At 38.9% G+C, this 19,762-nt stretch overlaps 1 protein-coding gene across 4 annotated transcripts in view; it reads left to right on the forward strand.

Annotated features, from left to right (window-relative positions):
• Positions 1-19,762, forward strand: part of TAB2 (TGF-beta activated kinase 1 (MAP3K7) binding protein 2) — an 83,041-nt gene that overhangs the window by 21,771 nt on the left and 41,508 nt on the right. For 2 of the 4 annotated variants that reach the window (XM_049789335.1, XM_049789338.1), the window contains exon 1: positions 18,613-18,632. The exons of 1 other annotated variant lie outside the window; for it this stretch is intronic. The gene's annotated coding sequence lies outside the window, so the exon portion shown is untranslated. Of the gene's footprint in view, positions 1-372; positions 484-18,612; positions 18,633-19,762 lie in introns of those variants that run through there. One more of the 4 variants, XM_049789337.1, reaches the window with a different exon arrangement.

A 19,762-nucleotide genomic window follows, 5' to 3' on the forward strand; every position in this document is an offset into this window, starting at 1 on the left:
CCTGAAGGATTATGATTCCGGTTTTGCCCATAAAAATAGACTTACTGCTTTTTTTTCTCTCTGTTACATTCTGTGGTCCAATATTTGCCAGTCTTTTGCTAAAAATCTTTGAAGAATTTATCCAAAATGCAGAATTAAGTAGTTCTGGGTAGATTAAGAAAATGTCTTAATATAAGAAACAACCTCAGGAAACTTGAAACCCTTTTTCTACTTAAGAGTACTTTATATAAGCAACTCTGGGGACTACCTCTCTGCTATTAGATCTCATGTTATCTGGTCAAGTTTATTGTTCTGCCTACCTCTAGTTTACTCTAGTTTCTCTTCTGCTTTCAAGGCTCCAGACCCAGTTCCTGGACCTGCCCTGGAAAAGAAGTATCCAGTAGAGATGAGCTCACTGCAGTTACTTAATTAAAAATTTGTAAGCTGCAAAAATGGTAATGGGCCAGTCAAGAACAGCTACAATTTGAAATTTTCTATTTCCAGGTATGCTCAAGTCCATGGCACTAGTCAAGCTTAGCCTCTATAACTTGCCTTACTATAAAATATATAGCGAATGAAACATTTCTCTCAAAACTAGTGGTTATCTTGCTTTAAAGTACAGTAACATCCCTAACACCTAGGTAACATGCGGCTAGTACTGACTTTAACATACCTTTCTGCCTGAATATTTCTAATCTAACTTGTTTGCTAGTTGTGGCAAAGTAATGCAAAAAAATCATTTTTAAGAAAATTACTACTTAGTTAAGCCCTGTAAGTAAAGGCATAGGGAATTAATTCAGACTAATTCTCCATTCTAAGATCTTGAACCATTTATTCTATTCTCTGAATATTCTTCAATAAAGGGAAGCAATTTTAAAGATTTCTTCATAGAACCAAATATACTTTTATCTGAAGAATTGGTTGGTTGGTTTTTTTGGGCAACACGCTGCTGTCCTGGGGGGGTGGGGGTGGCCATGTGGGATACCGGGAATGGAACCTGCATCCATCCTGGGTCAGCCATGTGCAATCAGATGCCCTACTGCTGTATTACCGCTCTGGCCTAGGATTAATGTTTCTTTTTATTTGTTTGTTTGATGGGGGCGTCGAACCTTGGTTCGTCCTAGGTCAGCCATGTGCAAAGCAAATGCCCTACCACTGTGCTACCACTCTGGCTCCTGTTTCTTAAATATTTTACTTAATAGCTTATAAGGAACCAGAAAAGAAAATTATAAATAGAACTGAAAAATGAGGCTTTCTGCCTTAGATTTTAACCAAGTGAAAGTAAAATCAAGTGTTAGGGAGCTGGGAACAACTAGAAGATTTTGAAACTTTTACGGATATATATTTTTCCAGTTTGTATCAATTTAGAATTAGTGAATTTACAAAAGTTAATAAGCCAGATAATTATGTGTCTTTTTGACTTTTAAAAGATAAGTCTTGTGTTAAAACCCCTCCTCCAGCATTAATGCATAAAAATCACTGAATGTATGCTATATGCTATATTATGTGGAATTAGAAAAATGGTAAGTTCTGAAAAGGGACTACTAGCATATTTCGCAGGTTAGTACCACTGTTGGGTGAATTGAAAGATAAATTTAAAAATAATCACATCATAGGCTTTTTTCACATCTGAGGTTTAAGTCCTTTTAGTTACCATTGAAGAATTAATGGATTTTCCTACACTACTAAATACAAAATGTGTAAAACACTAAGCTCTGCATGGTAGAGGTCCAGAAATGACTAAACCATGCCTTCAGTGAGTTTGCAAACAAATCAAAGAAGGTACCCTAATACAGAGACAAGCCCTGTTTTGAGAGTGCCAGAGAGAATCAGCTTTGTGGGGATGGAACACTTCCTTCCCAGCCTTGAAGAGTTCCTGAAGATATACTTCTTCAAAGACAGGAGTGTTTCTAAGTTTTGGAGTAAAAGTATATAGAGTATATAGTGTATTTTAGAAATTGTGAGCAGCCCATTATACCTGAAGGAATAGTACGGTCCAGAATGGAAAATAAAGCATTGTTTCCCAAAGTGGTTGATTCTGTGCCCCTCCCTGCCTATCCCCACCATGGAACAATGGGGGGAGGGGGTCAGCCAATAACTTCAGGTGCAATTAAATATCACTTTATGCGTGTTCACTTAAGGAGGTAGAGTTCCTGGGGTGCCATTAGGGCGAGACTTTTGGTTTTGGTGTTTTGCTTATTTTGTTTGGCTTTGTTTTCCTGAAAAGGAAGAAGTAGGCTAAATTGGGTACATTTAAGATAAAGGTGTGTCATATATCCTTTCAAATATTAGTTAACGGGCTCAGAGTTAATTGATAAAATAATGAGGCTCATGGAAGACTTTAGCATGGATATGCATTTTAAATCACTGAGTCTTTATAAAAAGTTTTTTTTTTGTTTTTTGTTTTTTTGTTTTGTTTTTGGGCCACACCCAGTAACGCTCAGGGGTTACTCCTGGCTATGCGCTCAGAAGCTGCTCCTGGCTTGGGGGGACCATATGGGACGCTGGGGGATCGAACCGCGGTCCGTCCAAGGCTAGCGCAGGCAAGGCAGGCACCTTACCTCTTGCGCCACTGCCCGGCCCTATAAAAAGTATTAAAGGTTGACTTGATGAACTTAGCAGATACCTAATAAAGAACTCAGTAATAATATGTATTAAAGTTTTACCTGAAATTTATGATTTAATCCTTACTCTAGGAATGTTAATCACTTCATAAAGTGATTACAACTTTTATTAAGCTCAAAGAAAGTTTATCTTACCCACTTGAATATATGTATAACTTTTCGGTACGGGATGTATTATTGGGTTGTTCTTAAACTTTCCAAACTTATTTTACTACTTCCTCCTTTTGTTTGGGTTGGACTTGTTTTTTAGGGAGCAACATCCCAGCAATGCGCTCAGTGGTGTTCAGGGTTCAGGGTGGTACCAATGAATCTAATACAGGCTATCCCTATAGACAATGCATTCGATAAGCCTGTTACCTCCCCTCTCCACTTTCACTTCCTCCTTTTCCCTGTCCACTCTTATCCCTTTAGACCACTCTGCTTATTTCTCAGTTTGAGAGCTGCTTATTTCAAACTGAGTTAGTTTTGGGGCCTCAGTACATTTAGGTTGTTTTTAGGATACTTATTGAGTATATGCAATTCATATATACTCTTTGAAATATGTATTTCTGGTAGACTAGGTCTTTTTTTAATATTTATTTTATTTTATATTATTTTTATTTTCTTTTTTATATCTTTATTTAAACAACTGATTACAAATATGATTGTAGTTGGGTTTCAGTCATGTAAAGAAACAACCCCTTCTTCAGTGCAACATTCCCATCGCCAGTGTCCCCAAATCTCCCTCCTCCCCACCCCACCTCCGCCTGTACACAAGACAGGCTTTCTACTTCCTCATTTATTCACATTGTTAGGATAGTTCTCAATGTAGTTATTCTCTAACAGCAACTCTTCACTCTTTGTGGTGAGCTTCATTGTCGTGAGCTGGACCTTCCAGCCCTCCTCTCTTTTGTCTCTGAGTGTAGATTCAGTCTTATTTTTAGATAAATGAAACACTTACGTTTGATAGTAATAAAACCACCTCTCAACTGAGAGGTTATTGGCTTGGAAAACCAATCAACCAACGACTTGTTAAACTGTAGAGATGTCTCTGCATGATTCTTCTCAGTTAAAAATTGGTATAACCGTCATCCTCCCTTTCACATGTGGGATCCCTCACAGAGAAGTAACATGATGTCTCATAAGAAATCCAGTATAAACCTGAATTCTATTAAGTTATGCAACTTCTCAAAACCATGCGCTATATTTTATTCATCTTTCGCATATTTAGAGTTCAGAGCCTGCCGCTAGTGGGGCATTGTGTGTGTGGAATGGATCCAGAAGATGAAGGCAGCCTAGAAAAGTGAACCATATAGCTCTCAAAATGTACCAGACAACCAGGTAAGAATTTTTCCTTTTTCTTTCACAGAGTCGGAAAATGTACTTTAGCTGAAACATCCCCCATCTTCCACACCTTATTTTCTTTCCTCCCTGTCATAATTTTTCGTGTTTTATTATGGAGCTTTATGACCTTTAGCCAATGTGAACATGAGTCAATAATATGCTTTCGGACTCTCCTAGCTAAGTGGCTTTATCTCAAGCTACAGGTCCTTTGTGAAGTTATTCCTGTGTTTTCTCAATTCCTTAGCACATCTTTTTGTGTGTGGGAGAAGGGGGCAGGAGACAGGGGGTGAGGTTTGGTCAGGGCAGTGCTCAGTGGCTATTTCTGCTTCTGTGCTCAGGAGTAACATCTGGTGGCACTCAATAGGCCATATATGGTGCTGAGTGGGACCAGGATTACCAGCTATCGGGGCAAAAGCCTCGCTTTCCAGCCCACACCTCTTCCTCTTGACCTCTTTGCAGATTATTTACTTTAACTGATAGAGTGATTGTTGCTGAGTGAACACATGCCCATGTCTGAGACTTGGTGGAATGTCCTTGAACCATTTTCTGCAATTTTAGTTTATTTGGGTTTTCACTTTAATATAAAAAGTACCAGATTTCTCAGTAGCCAAATACTTGGTCCTAAAGATTTGATCATGGGGGGTGGGATTATGATTTGGGTATGTCTTTCATGGGTTTTTTTGTTTTTATTTGGGTCTCACCCAACTGTGCCTTGGGCTTAATACTAGTTGTATACTTAAGGTTCATTCCTGATGAGTTTAGGATAATTTAAGTGATGCTAGGATTGAACCCAAATCAAGTGCCCTTAACTATTGTATTAATTCTTCTCTAGCCCCTTAGTTTTTTTCACTTACTCTCATCGCCGTTTGATTAGGTTTGGCTGTTTCCATTTCTTTGTGGAAGAAGAGCTTCCCCCCTGCTGTGCTCAGAATCATTGGAGCAGCTCAGCAGTACTTGGCGAGCAATGCAGGCCTGATGGTCAGGTACCCCGGATCTTGACAGTGTGCCAGGAATCAAATTCAGGCTTCTGTATCTCCAGCCCTTTACACTATCCCTCTGACCCTCGTTTTGCTTTTCACAGATTGCATTGTTTTATTCTTGTCCAAGCTTATAGTTGTATAGCTATGTGTAAATAAAGTATTAACAAGGAAGTGGGGGGGGGGGCGTGGTGTTCAGGCTTATACATCCTCATTCTCAGATCATATGTTGGCGTGACAGTATAGGGACTTAAAAAAATTCGACTGCCAAGTGCTTCCACAAACTCGGCTAATAACTGAACCAGCCAATATTTCTTTTTTGTGTTTGTGTTTTTGTTGTTGTTTTTGGGCCATGGTTGGTGGTGCTCAGGGCTTATTCCTGGCTCTGCATTCAGAAATTACTCCTGGCAGGCTTGGAGGACTGACCATAGGGAATGCCGGGTACTGAACTGGATCAGCCGTGTGCAAGGCAAAAAAAACCCTCCACACTGCTATTACTTCAGTCCTCATCAACTAGCCAACATTTCTGTTTTCACCATTTTATTTCATTTGTTTTGGGGACTCACCCTGTATATTCACTGTATTTTCTGATACTTGTGGTACAGTACTCAGGGATCATAACCCAGACTGGTCTCACCTTAAAAATATTGTTTTGCTTTTGCTCTTTTCTGCAATATTAGAAAATTGAAGTTCTTCCTTTATATTTCAGACCTAAATAATTTTAATCAGACCACGATTATCAGCCAAAATTAATTTTTATTATAAAATTTCTTTATTTAAGAATTGTGTTCACAGAAATGTTTGTAAATAGTTTTAGACATAGAATGTAAACTGCCCTTCACCAGTGCAACTTTCCACCACACACCAATGTTCCCCCATTTCCCTCCCATTCCCACACCTTCCTATCTCTGAGACAGGCATTTCTTTCTCTCCTTCTCCCTCTCCCTTTTTCTCTCTCTCCCCTCTCTCTCCCCCTCTCTCCCTTCCCCTCCACTTTGTGGTAAGCTTCGTATCATGGACTGATCCTCCTGGTCCTCATCTCTATTGTCTCTGCATGTTATTACCATACTCTATCTTTTATTTTTCTTAAATCCCACAGATGAGTGAGACTATGTCTATCCCACTCCCTCTGACTCATTTCACTCAGCATAATAAACTCCATGTCCATCCATGAATAGGCAAACCTCATGACTTCATTTTTTTCTAACTGCTGCTTAGTAATGTACCAACAGTGTCTTTTGCCATTCATCTGTTGGTGGTCACCCTGGGTTGTTTCCAAATTCTGACTATTGTAAATAGTGCTGTAATGAACATAGGAGTGCAGGGGCCATTTTTGTATTGTGTTCCAAGATTACTTTTAAAACATCTGACATATTTTGTTGCCTAGTGGTGCCTAGAACAATAGTGATGAACAGTCTGAAGTGAGCATGTGAGAAGGATATTGTTTTTGCTATTTTGTAGGATGCGTATATAATGAAGAGGAGGTTGGTATCTTCAGTTATGTACCTTTCCTATCTACTTCTTCAGCTTCGTTTTCTGTCACATTGTCTCCCTTTTAATCTCTACATTTCAACATTAGTCAGCTACCTGTAGTTTTCCAAGAAGTCTTGTTTTATTTCTTTAAGTCTTTACTAAGGCAACTACCTCTGTGTAAAATATGTGTGTGTGTGTGTGTGTGTGTGTGTGTGTGTGTGTGTGTGTGTTTATTCTAAGTCCCTGGTAACCCTTCAACAGTACTAGTCCCCCATTTGTTTCCCCTATGTATATATGTAACAACTGTTACTACATTAATTTGTTGATGGGTTTCTCTTCTCTTGCCAGAAGAAGAATTACTAAAACATAGACAATTGTGCTTTAATAACATTTTTATTTTATTTTTTTAACTTTATTTAAGTTTTGATTGATTGCTTTGGAGCCAACATCCAGCAGCGCTCAGGGGTCACTCTGGCTATGCACTCAGAAATTGCCCCTGGCAAGCTGGGGGACCATATGGGATGCTGAGAATGGAACCGGGTCCCTCCCAGATCAGCCACATGCAAGTCAAATGCCCTACTGAGGAGCACATTAGAAAGAATAGAGAAGCCCAGTGATAGGATACAGGCAGAAAAAACATGGGATCACATGAGGAATAGAAATGGAATAGGGTGTGTGTGTGTGTGTGTGTGTGTGTGTGTGTGTGGAGAGATAGCACAGCAGCAGAGCGTGTGTGTGTGTGTATGTGTGAAGAGATAGCACAGCAGCAGGGCTGTCTCCATCCCCTAATAACATTTTGGGGAGGGGGGGCGTTTGGACCACACTCTGATGCTCGAGAGTTACTCCTAGCTATGTGCTCAGAAGTTGCTACTGGCTTGGGGAAATCATATGGGACACCGGGGGATCAAACCACAGGCCATCCTAGGGTAGCACGGGCAAGGCAGACGACTTACCACTTGCACAACCACTCCAGGCTCAATAACATTTTTTAAAAAAACTTTTCTAACATTCAGAATTTTATAGCACCTATTATAGTAGAATAAATAGTAAGTACCTTAGCAAATATTTATAGAGTCGTTATATGTAAAAATATATTAAAATAGTAACATTTTAAAATGTTATTTAAAATATTAAATTTAAAGTGTTATTTTATAAAATACTTCATAAATCAAAATGTTCAGTAACTTTCATTTTTGCCATTCATGTTGTTTCATTAGGAAAGTCTGAAATTATGGGTAAGAGTTATAAGATGAGATTTCTGGGGCCGGCAAGGTGGCGCTAGAGGTAAGGTGTCTGCCTTGCAAGTGGTAGCCAAGGAAAAATTGTGACCATGGTTTGATCCCCCGGCGTCCCATATGGTCCCCCCAAGGCAGGGGCAATTTCTGAGTGCTTAGCCAGGAGGAACCCCTGAGCATCAAACGGGTGTGGCCTGAAAAACCAAAAAAAAAAAAAAAAATAAGATGAGATTTCTGGATCTTCAGTTATATAATGCAATTTAAAATATTTAATGGGGAGGGGGATGGTTGACTAATCAAGGCACTTGCCTTCATGTGCAGTTGCCCAAGTTTGAGTCCTACATTACAGAATCCTCTGAGCAAATAGAGTCTGGGGGCCCTGAAGCATGGCTCTGGTGGATCTCAGCATCTTCAGGTTCAAGATGTGCTGCATTAGGACATCCAAGATTGAACTCTCTGCCCCAATTAGCTGTCACAAGAACTGATTCTCAGTCCTACTTGGGAGAGACTGCACACCAAACTGAATTGAATATTCACTAAGGGAATTTATCATTGATTTGAAAATTATTACCCAAGGTAAATGGTTACATACAATTTCAACATCGTTTTTGCTATCTAATATGAAATTCATATTAGATATGCTCATTGGCCTAACAGTAATTTCACAGCAACAGATTGGAAGACTGACACATATAGGAAAAGTATTGTACCATACTACACTGTTGTATTTTTAGAGTTGAGTAACTTAATACAGTTTTACCAGTTTTATTTTTTGTTATTGTTGGTTTTTGTTTGTTTGTTTGTTTGGGTCACACCCGGCAGTGCTCAGGGGTTACTCCTGGCTCTACGCTCAGAAATCGCTCCTGGCAGGCTCTGGGGACCATATGGGATGCCGGGATTCGAACCATTGACCTTCTGCATGCAAGGCAAACACACCTTACTGCTGTGCTATCTCTCCAGCCCCAGTTTTAATTTTACTCCTTTTGAGTCCTTTTAATTTTTTAGGATTCTGAATACTTATTATAGCAATGGAATCTTTGGTTTATATGTTGTTCTTTGCACATAGATAATAGAGTCATGATTCACTTCAGTTGCCAGTTTTTCAATCAAGTGTATATATTTAGTTCTAAAATTGCCACTTCAAGGATATGATCAACTGGTTAATCTTTAATAAAGAAGCAAAAAATATGGAGTGGAAGAAGGAAAGCCTTTTTAACAAGTGATTTTGGGAAAACTGGCCAGGTACATGCAAAAAAATGAACTGAGACCTCTTTCTAACATGCACAAACGTCAAGTCAAAATGAATTAAAGATCTTGACATCAGAACTGAAACCATAAGGTGTACATAAAGAAAAATGTAGGCAGAGCTCTCCATGACATTGAAGCTAAAAGCATCTTCAGTGATAAAACACCACTGACTAAGCAAATAGAAACAAACACCCAATGAGACTATATTAAATGGGACCAGAATACAGAGAACACCCACAGAATGGAAAAAATAATTTTCCTAATACCCATGTGATAAAAGGTTAGTATCTAAGATATATAAGGCATTGGTAGAGCTTAACAACAATAAAATTCAACCCCACCAAAACCAGAGAAGAAATGAACAAAAATTGATGTCCAAAAGGCACCCCCCCAAAAAAAAATTCTCCATGTTATTAATCATCGAAGAAATGCAAATCAACACAACAATGACTAGCACACATCATAAAACAGAAACAACCAGTGCTGGATTAGATGCAGGGAAAAAGGGACTCTTGGTCACTCTGGTGGAAATGTAGACTGGTCCAACCTTATTAGAAAACAATATAGATATTTCCTTAAAGTAACTATAAACTGATTTTTCTTTTTTTCTTTTTTTTTTTATCTTTATTTAAACACCGTGATTACAAACATGATTATAGTTGTATGATTACAGTCATGTAAAGAGCACCCCCCTTCACCGGTGCAACATTCCCACCACCAATTTCCCAGATCTCCCTCCTCCCCACCCCCCTACACCTGTACTCGAGACAGGCTTTCTACTTCATATGACCCAGCAATGCTGCTCCTGAGAATATGCTGTAGTGGGCCAAAAACAATACAGAAAAGTCATCTGCTCTCCTATATTCATTGAATGTTCATTCACTAGCCAGAATCTGGAAACAGCCCAAGTGTCCAAGAAAAGACGAGTGGATAAAGAAACTGGTACATCTATCCAATAGAATACTACACAGCCATTAGGAAGAATGAATTTATGAAACTTATTTGGAATAGAGAGGAATATAATGCTGAATGAAATGAATTGGAGAGGGACAATGTTTTGCAGTTTCTTGTGGGATATAAAAAAATAGGAGATTAATACCCAAAGACAATAGAAAGGTAATGCCGAAGGACTAGGAGGCCTAGTCTACCATGGGAAGCTTACTGCAAAGGGGAAGGGTGTCAGGACAGAGAAGAGACTGTTATGACAGTGGCAGATGGAGATGATCATTGGACAAGAATTGGGTGCTGAAAAGAGGTAAAGTGATATGCATGATAACGTTTCAGTAACAGTATTGCAAACAGTGGTGCCTAAAAGGAAAAGGCGGGAGGGAAGAGGAAAAAAAAATAAGTGTCTTCCTTAGCAGGCTGGTTCGGGTGGGAGGGAAACTGGGTACTTTGGTGGAGGAAAATGTATTTTGATGAAGTGATGAATGTTTGGAACAATGTATGACTGAAACTCAACCATCAGTAAGCTCTGAACTATCACAGTGATTCAGTTTTAAATTTTTTAAATAGTAAAATTAACAGTTTAACTTTTTGATGTTAAAGGTTTGAAGGACAGTAAAAACAACAATTAATGCACTTAATTGTCCCTCTTTCAATGCAGTAGCACCCCTAGCAGCTGCAAAGCAGCATACTGGGGAAAAAATAAACTGAGGAGCATATTAGAAAGAATAGAGAAGCCCAGTGATAGGATACAGGCAGAAAAAACATGGGATCACATGAGGAATAGAAATGGAATAGGGTGTGTGTGTGTGTGTGTGTGTCTGTGTGTGTGTGTGTCTGTGTGTGTGTGTGTCTGTGTGTATGTGTGAAGAGATAGCACAGCAGCAGGGCGTCTTCCTTGCTCACAGCCTATCCAGGACTGACGGTGGTTCAAATCCCGGCGTCCCATATGGTCCTCCGTGCCTGCCAGGAGCGATTTCTGAGCACAGAGCCAGGAGTAACCCGTGAGCATCACCAGTTGTGACCCTAAAACCAAAAAAAAAGGCAAAATGGAATGGGGATCAGTGAAATGTCACATGATTTTCTCTGAAACTTCGTGTTAAGATGCCATAAAAATAACATTTTAACCAAATTATAACTTTCTCATGTTGAATTCAAAACATTTGTTACAAATTTTTGTGTTCAGTGTAAGATAAAATCTAGTGCTTGAAGTGCCTAGTCTCCTCCCTCCCAATTTATCCATAAATGGGAGTTTATAATATGTAGTACCTCTTTTCTTTTAAAGATTATTTTTAATCTTTGCATGGGATAGATTATACAACAGTACAATGCAAAAGGTGCTGAAAGGCAGCTTTGTTTCCATCTTAAAGCTAAATGCATTGGAAAATAATGTGATATGAGTTGAAAAATACACAGTAGGTAGTTATATAATATGTTTTGATGAATTTTAACAATCCTGTCTTAGATTTATTGCACTTTTCTTGATCCTTAAAAAATGGTAGCACTTGCCACAAAACCACAGTACATAAATTGCCAAGTGAAGCTGACTTGCACATTCTTTTAGACGAACTTATAAATGGTAAGCCCAGAAATGAACAGCATTCATGGGCTTGAAACAGTGCATTAGATGAAAAAATTAGGGAGTTTTCTTTTTCAGAGGCAGTAGTTTTGATCACTAAGTCTCTTAACTAACCATACTGTTAAAAAGATCGTTGTAGATGACGCAGTTTTTTGCTTTTAAACTTTTAAGTAACACTGAATATGAATATGAAAGTAATTTCATGTAGATATTTGATTATTTATGCAAATGATCATCTTTGTAAAATGATTCAGTATTACCTCTGATACATGCTTAAGTCTATGCTGAAAGATGATCTACTTTTAATCTTTTTATCTTAAATGATAGTATTTTGAATTTTCAGTTTTGCATAGCTGTAACTCTTATATTTAACCACAGGAAAATAATTTGATACTATAAGTTTTGAGGGGGAACTTTGCCTTGCTTCTTCATTGTTTCCCAAAGTACTTTTCAGTGTTTCCAAAGTGGGCAGTATGGCATCTTGGGGCCCCTGAAACTATACTGATAGTATTTGTTGTCTTGGGTACAACTCTAGGGATGAGGGTGGGGATGTGGTGACACTTACTCTGTTCAGTTAAAAAAGGCAGATTTCCAGGGTGAAAGGGAGGTTACTTTTTCTAAAAAAAAAAAAAAAGGTGGTAAACAGGATAAGTTGGGAGCCTCTGCTCTAGTAAATTGTAATAGCATGCTCCAAGAAATCTGTTTTCAGTAATTTATTATTAGGACTCATTTTAATCATTTATGTTACTTTTTTAAGTGCTTTTTTCTGGGGGGTGGAGGTCACACAGCGGCGCTCAGGGGTTACTCTGGCTGTTTAGAAATCGCTCCTGGCAGACACCAGGGACCATGCTGGGATTTGAACCACCACTGTCCTGGATCAGCTGCGTGCAAGGCAAACATCTTACCACTGTGCTATTTCTTCAGCCCCCTTTTTAAGTGCTTTTAATGTTTACCAAATACAATATGTACCAACCATTACCTAACTGGCACATAATGAGTTAGTTGTATAATATATCAATAATGTACAAGATTTAAAATATCATACCTAATTAGACAGGTGATATGATTCAGTTTTAGTTTTTAGTAAATTTGATGTCAAAAGATTTCAAAAACTTGCCATAATTTTAATATTTGAAATTATAGCATCCTGTAAAGGTTACCAAAACCACTTTTTATGGTACAGAAAAAAAAATTAGAAGTAAGAAATGTTTAGATACCCAAAAAAAGAAAACAAAGCTGTCTTTTGGGCTGGAGCAATAGCACAGCTATGGGACGTTTGTTTACCTTGCACGTGACCAAAGGAGCTGGTTAGAACTCTGGCAGTTCATATGGTCCCCTGAGCCTGCCAGAGAGATTTCTGAGCGCAGAGCCACGAGTAACCCTGAGTGCTGCTGGTGAATTCCAAAAACAACACAAAAAGGAAAAGAAATGGTTAGTTAGCCTTTGGCAACTCAAGAGATAATGGAATCATTCTGCGTTCCTATTAGGCTTTTTATTTATTTATTTATTTATATTTGGTGTTTGGGCCACACCCAATGACACTCATGGTACTCCTGGCTCTGCGCTTAGAAATTGCTCCTGGCTTGGGGGTCATATGGGATGCCGGGGGATCGAACCACAGTCAGTCCTAGGTTAGCACATGCAAGGCAAACGCCCTACCGCTGCGCCACCTCTCCGGTCCCCCATTAGGCATTTCTGAGGAAATTAGTGTTAATAGTTACTGAGGTTAGAGACAATTATGGTAAATTATAACACTCCCCTCAAAAATTACCAAGTTATTTATGTACACCCAAAAATCATGGGCTATAGAAAAAATGAAACTTGAAATTCAGCACTTAAACACTATCTGTGAGGTTGGGGGAAAATAATAGGGACTACTTTCTTCGTAGTAGAATAACCCCCTCCCCCCCCAGTTAAGTCCTAGCAGTGCCAGAGTTTTATAGGGATAGGCGTCATGCAAAACAAGTGCTATAACCCCGTGTACTCAATCTCCAACCCCTAGGACTTTTCTTTCAGGAGGAAGAGGTTGATTTTTGGTGTGTGGTTTGTTTGTGGTCTTTTTTTTGGGGGGGGGTCACACCCGGTGGTGCTCAGGGGTTACTCCTGGCTCTGCTCAGAAATCGCTTCTGGCAGGCTCAGAGGACCGTAAGGGATGTTGGGGACACCCGTCCTGGGTCAGCTGCATGCAAGGCAAATGCCCTACCATTATGTTATCTCTCCAGCCCTGGTTTGTTTGTTTTTTAGTTGTTTTGGGGTCACATCTGGCAGTGATCAAGACTTACTCCTGGCTCTTCACTCAGGGATTATTCCTGGCCAGATCAGAGGATTGAACCCAACACCTTACGCATTGTACTATCTTTCCGACCCTCGGCTTCAGTTTTGTTTTTTTAATGATTGAAGAGTAGGAAGGATGTCATGATAGTCGCATAAAAGGTTAAATACCTAACTTATACAATTTGGGGGGGGGGGGGACCCTGAGCTTAGGCAATGAAAATAAATTTGGTGTGGAAGTTTGTGTGTTTTGTGAAGCCATCAAAGAATGACCTAAAATCAAAAGATAAGTGAATACGTATGTAGAGGTGACTGATGGTATAGAAGCTCTGAGTGAAGGTGGATGTTTGAAATGTTTGCATGTTACATTTTATGCATCCATGTATAGCTTGTTTCTACTGTGATTTCCATAATTTCTTGATGTAAATTTACAACTAAAATCACTTAAAACACATTATTTGCTATATCTGTAGCTCATACCTCTTAAATTACATATTTTTTCAAGATAATGTCTTTATTTAATAAATTTTGTAGTTGAATCACTGTGAGATAGTTACAAAGTTGTTCGTGATTGAGTTTCAGTCATATAGTATACAACACACTTCACTGGTGCACATTTCCCACCACCAGTATACTTAGTCTTCTCCCATCCTCTCCCCCACATCCTTCTCTTACACCTTCCTCTGGCATCTCTCTCTTTCTTTCTCTCCCCCCCAAGATCATTTCTTTTTGTTTGTTTGTGTGTCTGTTTTGGGGTCACATCCTGACTCTGCTCCAAAGTCGCACCTGGCAGGCTCAGGGAACCATATGGGATGCCGGGATTCAAACCGGGTTCCAGCCTGTGTTGGTCCCATGCAAGACAAATGCCTTACTGCTGTGCTATCGCTCTGGCCCTCCCCCAAGATAATTTCTAAGGGTTCTCTTGTGTGTGTATGTGTCTGTTGTGCTTAGGCCGTTGAATCTCAGGTTCTCCACATGCAAGTTACATTTGTTTGCTTTAAGATTATATTGTTTTCCAGACGGTTAAAATAAGACCTCTAAATGAAATCAGAATTGCATTTTAGCATATTATATGTTAACTTGGCAAAAGTTACTTACCTTCTCCGTATACTAAAGATGAAGCCTAATACAATTGAAAAGTGAATTTTAGTTTTATATAGTTCATCCTATTTCTTGTTGACATTCAACATGAATTTTTTTTCTAGAGTAATTTAAGTTTCCGTAAAATTCAGTCATCTAGGACAGTGTTTTTCAACCTTTTTGTGCAAAGGCACACTTTTTTTGTGAAAAAAATAAATCACGAGGCACACAACCATTAGAAAATGTTTTAAAAAAATTAACTCTGTGGACCCGGAGAGATAGCACAGCGGCGTTTGCCTTGCAAGCAGCCGATCCAGGACCAAAGGTGGTTGGTTCGAATCCCGGTGTCCCATATGGTCCCCCGTGCCTGCCAGGAGCTATTTCTGAGCAGACAGCCAGGAGTAACCCCTGAGCACCGCCGGGTGTGGCCCAAAAACCAAAAAAAAAAAAAAAAGAGAATATTTCAACAAAAAAAAGGGGGGGGGGGCCGGGCGGTGGCGCTAAAGGTAAGGTGCCTGCCTTGCCTGCGCTAGCCTTGGACGGACCGCGGTTCGATCCCCCGGCGTCCCATATGGTCCCCCAAGCCAGGAGCGACTTCTGAGCACATAGCCAGGAGTAACCCCTGAGCATTACCGGGTGTGGCCCAGAAACAAAAAAAAAAAAATTAACTCTGTGCCTATATTGACTGTATATAAATTAATTTTCAAATAAGAATCAAATAAACACAAAGAAATTATTTTATAATTACTTTATTATGAAATAATCTAATGATTGGTCTATTTGTGAGCCGAAGCCGCATGTTACGGATGAAATTGGAATCTCACGACCCACTAGTGCCGAGGCACAGTGGTTGAAAAATGCTGATCTAGGAACTAGTAAAAATAAAAAATGTAAATAATTTAGCAAAATATTAAACTTCTTTTCACTTTTTGTATAGATTGAGATTCTGTATTTACAGTTCTGTTGACGATGATTTCCCATGTACATAATATCAATACCGCACACCCATCACTAGTGTACCCACCTCCCTTCCTAAAGACCCCAACACCCCTTTCGTTTCAGCTTCCCCCAGTTGTGTGGATCAATTCTCCTGTTGTGTTGCCTTCAGCTCTTTGTTACTTTGGTGTGTGTTTCAGACCCACATATGAGAGCAATCCTTCTGTAATCCTTTCCTTTTGACTGACTTTACCCAACCTGATAGCCTCTAGTTCCTTCCATGCCACAGCAAAATGCATGGTTTTGTTCCTAGAGCTTCATTGTGTTCCATGGGGTTTATAGCTTCTTGATCCATTCACCTGTACTTGAGCCTTTGGATTGTTTCCATATCTTGCCTTATTCTAAGTGCTACAATGAATATGGATATGCATATTCTTCCAAATTAACTTCTTTGTAGTTGGGGAATACATGCCAAGCTAGGTTATATGGGAATTTTGTTCTGTGGGCGGGGGGAGTGTGTGGTATGTGATGTATATGGGAGTTTTGTTCTGTGTGTGTGTATGTGTGTGTGTGTGTGTTTTGGAAAGATCTTCATATCACTTTTCATAATAGGCTGAACCACTTGTATTTTCACCATCAGTGGATAAGGGTTTCTTTCTCACCCTAACCCTGCTGTTTCTAGACTTTGATATATGCCAGTATCTCTAGACTTTGATATATGCCAGTATCTCAAAATTGTTTGGATTTGCATTTCAATTTTTTTATATTTTTCTGTTTTTTATTTTTCTATTTGCCATCCATATGTCTTCTCACCCATTTTCGGATGGGGTTGTTGGGTTTTACTGTTTGAACTTTGCAAGTGCTTTATAGATACTGGAGATCAGCCCTTTCCTCACTTGGATATCTTTTTATTATAGCTTAGCTTTGTGTATGTGTGTGGTGTGTGTTTTTCTGTTCAGAAGCTTTTTAATTTTATAAAGTCCCATTTATTGGTTTGTATTTGGTTTTGTTTGTCTTTCCTCTGGGGTCACTCATGGAAGATAACTCTACTATCAGTTTCCAAGATAGTTCTACAGAGATTTTCTTTCTTTCTTTTTTTTTTTTTTTTTTAGAGGTTTTCTTTAATGTGTTTTATAGATTCTATTCTAACTCTTTTTTTAATATATTTTTTATCTAAGTAACATATTTGGGTTACAGTCATAACCAGAACACCCCCCTTCACCAGTGTAACATTACCCCCTCCCCCTTCCCATCTCCTGCCTGTATTCGAGACAGGCATTCTACTACAGTTATTTGTTGTTTTTTTTTTGTTTTTTTTTTTTTTTTTGGTTTTTGGGCCACACCCGGTAACGCTCAGGGGTTACTCCTGGCTATGCGCTCAGAAGTCGCTCCTGGCTTGGGGGACCATATGGGACGCCAGGGGATCGAACCAAGGTTCGTCCTAGGCTAGCGCAGGCAAGGCAGGCACCTTACCTCTAGCGCCACCGCCCGGCCCCAGTTATTTGTTTTTAAGTTCAGTTAGTTGTATTTTTTTTCCTTAAAGGATAAGAGTAAAAAATATAGTAAAGATGTGGTAATGGCAATTGCCGTTGTTTGCATAGGTCCAGAAAAATGGGAAAATGGAAAAAAATCCTTGACCTGATTACAAAAAGGCCTCACCCCAGAAGTTTATTGGCATAAGACGGACTCTGGATTCCAGGCTTAATGTCTTGAGTTTACTTTTGTGAATGGTGTGAAGTAATTTCAAATTTCATTTCTTGACATCTGGTTATCTGGTTTTCCCAACACTCTTTGTTGAACAGATTTTACTTTTCTACCTTATCTATTTAGCTCCTTTGTTGTATATTAGCCATAAATTTGGGACTTCACTCAAGTCTTTCGGTTCAGTTCTATTGGTATACAGATCTGTCTTTATTGCAGCACCAGGCAGTTTTTAATTATTACAGGTTTGTATAGTTCAGAGTTGAGAAATGCAATGTTTACCATCTTCTTTTATTTTTGTAGGATTGCTTTGGCTATTCTGTAAGTTATATGCTTTTATACAAATTTTAGTAGAGTTTATTCCAAAGTATCATTAGAATTTTACTGTGTATTGTATTAGACATGTCTCATACTTTGGGTAGGATGATTAATTTCACGATAACATTAAAACTTTTATGTAAGTATATCTCAGAGTCTTCTGTAATGAAGGTCACTCACTGTTTACTTACAGACTTAATTATCTTTTCTCATCTGATGGGCATATGAGAACTACACCTACTGCTTCATAATCCCTTTCTCCTATTCCACCAATCTCCTAGTCAGACATGATTGATGCATAATCTTTAGAATCTGCCTGATAACTTGCTGCTTTGCCTTATCCTTGAACCTCCTGCCTGATCCTAATAAGTACCTGTGCTTTGCAGCTTCATTCAAAGAGCCTTTTGAACACCTCTGGTATAGTGTATGCTGCTTATGTAGTAGACTGTAACATTATTTGGTTTGGGAAAAATTTCATCTCTGCTTGGAGATAGATGGTATGTCCGTCTCCACTTACACAGTTCATTGTATCCTATACACAGAAGGCCTGAAAGAGTCTATCATTCCCTTTAATATTTCTGTAGCTGAGGTAGCATGCACCTTCTTTGCTGAGATTTTGTCCCTTTGTGGAAATCATACGTCAAAGAAATAATGATTAATACCAGTGATTGTATTTTTTGCTACAGACCATTGTACAAATGCAATACAGTTAACATCTACCATGTTGTCACTAATAAAAGTTCTTTGTTGCCTTTCTTTTCAAAGAAGAAATGATATTAATAGATAACATTTATGTTTGTATATCTTTTGTGTGTGTGCTCTTACCTACTAGCTACCTTTATTATTCATTTAAATGTAAGTTATCTGAGGTAGTACTCTCATTTTATAGATGAGAAACCGGGTCATACAGAAGCTAAATGATTAACCCAAGAAGACATTAAAAGTAAGTAGATTAACTTTCATAAGTAAATGAACACAACTTAAAATATTCTAAATATTCTCAATGTGTACTTACCCAGATACTTCTATATCAGATAATGTACACTTATAGCACCATATATCATTTAATACATTTCATCTCATTAATTGAGATAAATAAGTAGTAATTTAGTAATGTTTAGTAATTTAGTAAAATTTAGTAATGTTAGCTATTTTTAACTATTAATGCATCCTTTCTACCAAAGAAAATTTATATGCTTATTTAAATTCTACTTAGAAATGATCTTTACCGGGGCTGAAGAGATATCACAGCGGTAGGGCATTTGCCTTGCACGCAGCTGACCCAGGACAAACAGTGGTTTGAATCCCAGCATCCCATATGGGACCAGCCCCCCAAGCCAGCCAGGAGCAATTTCTGAGCATAAAGCCAGAAGTAACCTCTGAGCGCCGCTGGGTATGACCCCCCCCCCCAAAATAAAATAAAATAAATGATCTTTACCAAATTTTAGTCTCTCAGAGTGACAATATATTCACTGGCTACTATTTTTTCACATTTATGGAAATGTAAGTCATGTTTGAATAAGATATTACCAGTTATTTCTCCCTTTTATATTAAAAGTCAGCTCTAGAAATTTTTAGCTTTGTGTCATCATTTATTTTGTGGGGGAAGGAAATATGGGGGTTAGGGGCCACAGATGACTGCTTGGGATGTGCTCTGGCTCTGTCCTCAGGGACCACTCATGGTAGTGCTTGGGCGACAATATGCAGTGCAGGATCAAAGCAGGTGGACTGTGTACAAGGCAAGCTCTTTACCTGCTGTGCTCTCTCCAGCCTCCTCATTTACTTTCTTTTTTTTTTTTTTTTTTTTTTTTTTTTTTGGTTTTTGGGCCACACCCATTTGACGCTCAGGGGTTACTCCTGGCTATGCGCTCAGAAGTCGCTCCTGGCTTGGGGGACCATATGGGACACCGGGGGATCGAACCGCGGTCCGTCCTAGGCTAGTGCTGGCAAGGCAGACACCTTACCTTTAGCGCCACCGCCCGGCCCCCCTCGTTTACTTTCTAAGGCATCTCTTCTCATCCAAATTTATAACCTCCATGTTAGAGTAATCATGTTTCTCTGGCTCCTTCCTTT

Source organism: Suncus etruscus, chromosome 15 (genome assembly GCF_024139225.1).
Source record: "Suncus etruscus isolate mSunEtr1 chromosome 15, mSunEtr1.pri.cur, whole genome shotgun sequence".
Taxonomy (NCBI): Eukaryota; Metazoa; Chordata; class Mammalia; order Eulipotyphla; family Soricidae; genus Suncus; species Suncus etruscus.